Source organism: Crocuta crocuta, unplaced genomic scaffold (genome assembly GCF_008692635.1).
Source record: "Crocuta crocuta isolate KB4526 unplaced genomic scaffold, BGI_CrCroc_1.0 scaffold84, whole genome shotgun sequence".
NCBI classification, from domain to species: Eukaryota; Metazoa; Chordata; class Mammalia; order Carnivora; family Hyaenidae; genus Crocuta; species Crocuta crocuta.
The window spans coordinates 1,580,336-1,585,855 of record NW_027530213.1 but is presented as its reverse complement, the minus strand read 5'-3'; the positions used below and the strand labels follow the sequence as shown (position 1 = coordinate 1,585,855).

Sequence of the window (5,520 nt, the reverse complement as noted above, 5' to 3'; positions counted from 1 at the left end):
TTAAAGCCGCCAAAGATTTAAGACAGGAATATTGGTAATGAGTTGAAATTCAGATAATGTTTAAGTTAAGAACCCAGAATCCCAGGGCGCCTGGGTGGCTCAGTCGGTTGAGTGTCCGACTTTGGCTTGGGTCATGATCTCACTGTTCATGAGTTTGAGCCCCGCTGCACTGACAGTGCGAAGCCAGCTAGTGATTCTCTCTTTCCCTCTCTCTGCCCCTCGCTTACACTCTCTTTGAGAGAGAGAGAGAGAGAGAGAAAACCCAGAATCCCAAATCTTGCCTTTAAGCAGCCACTTCCTCCCTCAAGGTCTCCAAGGAGAAGACATTAGCTGCAAGGGTACTGTAGTAACCCTGACCTCATCCCCTGATGATCTAGGCTAAATGGCGCAGAATATGTTCAGGCCAGGCAGTCTTGGGAAACTAACACAAAGCCACCTACCAGCCTCTAGGTAGAGCTGAGGGGGAAGGGGTCTTAATAGCAAACACGTGCCCTCAAATCTCTGAGAGACCCGTTCCCGCCAAGTCTAGGACTCCTGGGGCCACGGCTCCTGCTCCCAGCAGATCTTTCCAGCTACAGGGCAGCGCAAGACGTGACCAATGCCTCTTGCCACAGGACCCCACCTGTAGTCTGGAAGAACTGGGCTTTGCGTGGGTTGGACATGGGTTAGTTTCGAACCGGCCCTTAAAACAGCAGAGACCAGGCCACTGAGCAGGTCAGGTATTCCTATTACTTACACAGAGGACATAGCACAAAATTAACAGAATCACACAGGTAGCACGAGAATTATCACAAAGTGGGCGCGTGCATTAGTTCTCGTGAGTAGCTTCATTTTCCGTAGCAACAACGGCTAAAGGATACGATTTCCTGCAACAAGCCCATAACGGAAGCTATGCCAAAATCTAACCTTGCAAAGGGCACCTACTCCACAGAATTAATATAAAGGCTTTGCAGAGAGCAGAACAGGACAGGAGAACATCTTGCACTTTGCAGTAAATAATCCGGAAACTCAATTTCATGATGACAAGATAGATAAAATATGTCATTTACCTTGAACCTAGATCCTGGTCCCACATGGCTAAAGCTCTCTAATTAATAACTATGGAACTGCTGGCATCTACATGCTTCAGCTGTCTCTTTTATGTTTATAAAAAAAAGAGCCCACTGCTTTGAATTCTCTCAATACGACAGTGTTGTAATTGTATGGTTGTCTCATTAAGAGGGGCACAGTTTGACCTGAAGGTAAAAAGTTCGCTGAGTGACAAAGAACCCGGAAGTAAACTTTGACAGCTGCAGAAAGCAGGCGACACATACCTGCTGCTTGATCTCAGTCAAGCATGGCTTTCCACAGCCTCCGACACCCCCCACAGGTCCCCATGGCTGCAGACTGTACCACCCACAACCAGCAAGATTCCATCAGGTGGAAGAACCCCTTTTTTCTGCCCATCCCAGGGATTTGTTTTAAGCTTCCTGGTCCTCTTTCCCACCTGACTGTTCTAGAGGCTTTATTGTCCTGCCACCAAATACAAAGTACCCCAATATTTCTCTGAATGCAGCCTGTGATGCCGCCATTTTGTACAGCCTTTTATTTAACACAGCACCTTGACCCAAGGGATATTACCATTACATCATTTTAAGAATCAACCAAGCCATGTATGAGGCAGATATAGTCATCTGATCCTCAGCCTCATTCGGTACTGAACCTCACCCCATCATCAGCTCCTGCGGCATAGGACATACAGAGTAACAAGCAGGCTGGGGACAAGGGACAGGCTCAGGAATGGCTTTAGAATGGGAGGGATCCATGAGGTGCCTGCCTGGCTCAGTCGGTCAAGCACGTGTCTCTGGATCTCGGGGTCCTGAGTTTGAGCCCCATGTTGGGTGTAGAGATTACTTTAAAATAAAATCCTTTTTAAAAAAATAAAAGGGAATGGAAGGGACCCATGTGGATCATGATTATGGCTTCCGCAGTTCCTGCTGAAGCTGAATGCGTGTGCACCCAGTAGCGACCAAGCAGTCTTACTTCTCAGGGATACGCCACAGAAGCGCAGACAGGTGTTTATCAAAAGATATGTACAAGTATGGTCGCAGCAGAACTACTCATGGTAGCCCCAAACTGGAAACGCTCAAATGCCCATTAGCTGCAGAATGCATAAATAAATTGGAATTTATTCATAGTACTGGTAAACTATATAGAAACGGGAATGAATATACAACACGAATGACACATGAACACAAGGACAGAGCAAAGAAGTCAGACACGAAACAGTGCATCCTCTATTACTCCACTGAGATGCAGCTCCAAGCCAGGCAAGCCCGCCTGTGGCATCAGAAGTTGGAGAGCGATTAGGCTTAGGGTAGGGGTAGTGACTGGAGGGACACTTCTGGAATTTGAGTATGTTCTCTTTCTTGATCTGGGATGTAGCCACTTGGTGAAAAATTCATTGAGCCATGTGCTTATGGCGTATGTTGTACTCCAATAAAAAGTTCACATTAAAAGAAAAGAGAGGGGTGCCTGGGTGGCTCAGTCGGTTAAGCCTCTGACTCTGGATTGCAGCTCAGGTCATGGTCTCAAGGTTTCTGAGATGGAGCCCCGAGTCAGGCTCTGTACTGACAATGCAGAGCCTGCTTGGGATTTTCTCTCTCTCTCTCTCTCTGAAAATAAATAAATAAACATTTTTTTAAAAAAAGGATAAAGAAAAGACACAAAAGTAAAAATGTCATACTCAGAATAATGGCTCCCCAGGGCCACCTGGGGGGCTCAGTTGATTAGGTGTCTGACTTTGGCTCAGGTCATGATTTCATGGTTTGTGAGTTCGAATCCCACAATAGGCTCTGTGCTGACAGCTCAGAGCCTGGAGCCTGCTTCATGTTCTGTGTCTCCCTTTTTCTGTTCCTTCCCTGCTCTCACTCCATCTCTCTCTCTCTCTCTCAAAAATAAATAAACATTTTAAAAATTAAAAATAAAAAATAATAATGGCTCCCCAGAGATGTCCACATCTTAACCCCTAGAATTGGTGAATATATTATGTCACATGGCAAAAAGGACTTTGTAGATGTGCTTTAGTTAAGGATCTCGAGATGGGGAGACTGTCCCAGACTATTTGGGTAAGCCTAATGGAATCAAAAAGGTTCTTATAAGAAGAAAGCAACTTGATACAAAATGTCTTTTGTAGCCCACCCTAACTATTACATACAGGAAGAGAATTCCAGAAGGATGAAGTTCAGGTCACTAAGCTGGCTTGGTTAAAAGCCACCTCATGACGGTACCCTTATTAGCCGGTGTACCTTTGGGGAAAATTCCTTCACTCCATCTGAGAAATAAAAATGATAATAATTACACATGGATTTGCACAAGAATAAGTGAAATAGTATATGGCCCAGGCACACAACCTAGATTATAAGACCTTGAACTTTTAGTTCAATTAGTTCATTGATCTCATTACTAACTTAGATGTTCAAAGACTGTGTTTTGGTGTAATNGAACCCACGAACCGCGAGATCACGACCCAAGTGAAAGTCGGACGCTCAACCGACTAAGCCACCCAGGCGCCCCATGGTAAAAGAATTCTTACACGCAAACTTAAAATTAGTGATAACATCATACATTTTGTATCCATTTCTGTAGAAGAGCCCTATACCTTAAGTATGCATAGTGTTCTTACATTTTATCTTCCCTTAAATTGACTTCTTTTTTTTAAAAAAGCAATTTACAAAACAATATTCAATGTATGTTTCCATTTATAAAAAACATTTGAAGTATTTATACAAAGTGGCTGTGTGGTCAGAGGACACGGATTTGACTCTGGCCCTACCTCCTACTAGCTGTGTGGGCAAGTTAGGTGAACGTGGGACCGGGTCCTGCGTACGAGGGGAGAGCAATGCTTCTCACATTCCCCCAGGGTCCTCCTGAGCATTGACCAAGAAAACATGGGTTACTGCTAAAAGTAGCGCTTGGCACACAGCAAAGTGCGCAAGACCCATTATCATCATCATCGTTATTACCGTGCAGAAAACGGTCTGGAAGCACGTAGAGACCTACATGCTAACTGTGCAGCATGATCCTGGGTCATGAGTTTTCTTCCTTGAGCTTTTGTCTTCCGAATCATCAACAATAAACTTAACATGTTATTTTTGAGGCCCCCTCGTGGCCAAAAAACACTTCGTTTGTCTTCAAAGCCCTTTCTTTGGACTCCACTCATTCCATCCCCATTCCCTTTCTGCTCCTACATATACAAATAAGTATTTATGAGTTAGATGCTCTCTGTGTCCCCAGGACCAAGCATGTACCTTGCCGTCTGTACAGTTTTCTGTCATTATTCTCGATCTTTAGCCTCTGCACACTCCGTCATTCCAGAAGAGTGACAGCTTCTGTCCTAACTCCTGTTAGGTAAGCAAGAAAGGCATNTGATTAGCATAGGAAAAACATGTTCTTCCGGCCAGTAGCAGGAAAGGTGTACCCTGCCAAGCAAAACTCTACCTTTTCAACATCTGATTCAAGGGGCAAATATTTCTCCACGGCTACCCTGTAATCTAAATTTAGATGCCTCAGCAAAATTATCCACATTTTAAAAATATCTGTTTCGAGACTCCAAATAAATGCAGCGCCAAGTTTAGCAATGGCAACACACAAGAATAACAGTGTTTTATTAACGAAGTTAATTTGTTTTGGTTTTTCCCCCTCAACTTTTTATTTTGAACATTCTCAAGCCTATAGAAAAGTCGAAAGGGTGGTATCAAAAAATGTGATATATCTTTCAGTAGTTAATTGTTAACTTTTTGACACATTTGTTTATTTTTATATTGCTTCTTGTTTTTTAAGTTTACTTATTTATTTTTGAGACAAAGAGTGGGAGCAGGGGAGGGGCAGAAAGAGAGGAAGAGAGAGAAGCCCAAGCAGGCTCCACACGAACCATGAGATCATGACCTGAGCTGAAGTCGGACGCTCAACCGATTTAACCACCCAGGTGCCCCAATCCAGTGGGCTTTTTTATAGAAATTGAAAAATTGATTCTAAAAATTTTTTAATGTTTATTTCTGAGAGAGAGACAGAGACAGGGATAGAGTATAAGCGGGAAAGGGGCAGAGAGAGGGACACACACAGAATCCGAAGCAGGCTCCAGGCTCTGAGCTGTCAGCACAGAGCCCAGTGCAGGCCTCGAAGCCACAAACCATGAGATCATGACCTGAGCTGAAGTTGAATGCCTAACCGAGCCACCCAGGTGCCCTGAAAAATTGAACCTATGATGTATATGTAAAACCAAAGGAACTAAAGTAACCAAAACAATTTTGAAAAAGAATGAAATTGGACGATTTTTATTACCTGATTTCAAAACTCCATGAAATAAATAGTAATAATTGAGACAGTCCGTACTGGTAAAAGGACAGACACATAGGTCAGAGAAACAGAATAGAGTCTAGAAACAGATGTATATATATAAATACAGCCACTTGGCTTTTGGCAAAGGTGCACAGGAAATTCAGTGGAGAAAGGATAGTCTTCAAGAACAGTGCACTAGTT

At 43.5% G+C, this 5,520-nt stretch overlaps 1 long non-coding RNA gene across 1 annotated transcript; it reads right to left on the bottom strand.

Moving 5' to 3' along the window:
• Positions 1-2,147: 2,147 nt before the first annotated feature.
• On the bottom strand, positions 2,148-4,402 carry LOC144232561 (uncharacterized). Its single transcript, XR_013335446.1, has 2 exons — positions 4,290-4,402; positions 2,148-2,654 (listed from the first exon to the last, which is right to left on the bottom strand). It is a non-coding gene; the product is annotated as an uncharacterized LOC144232561 (long non-coding RNA).
• Positions 4,403-5,520: the final 1,118 nt, after the last annotated feature.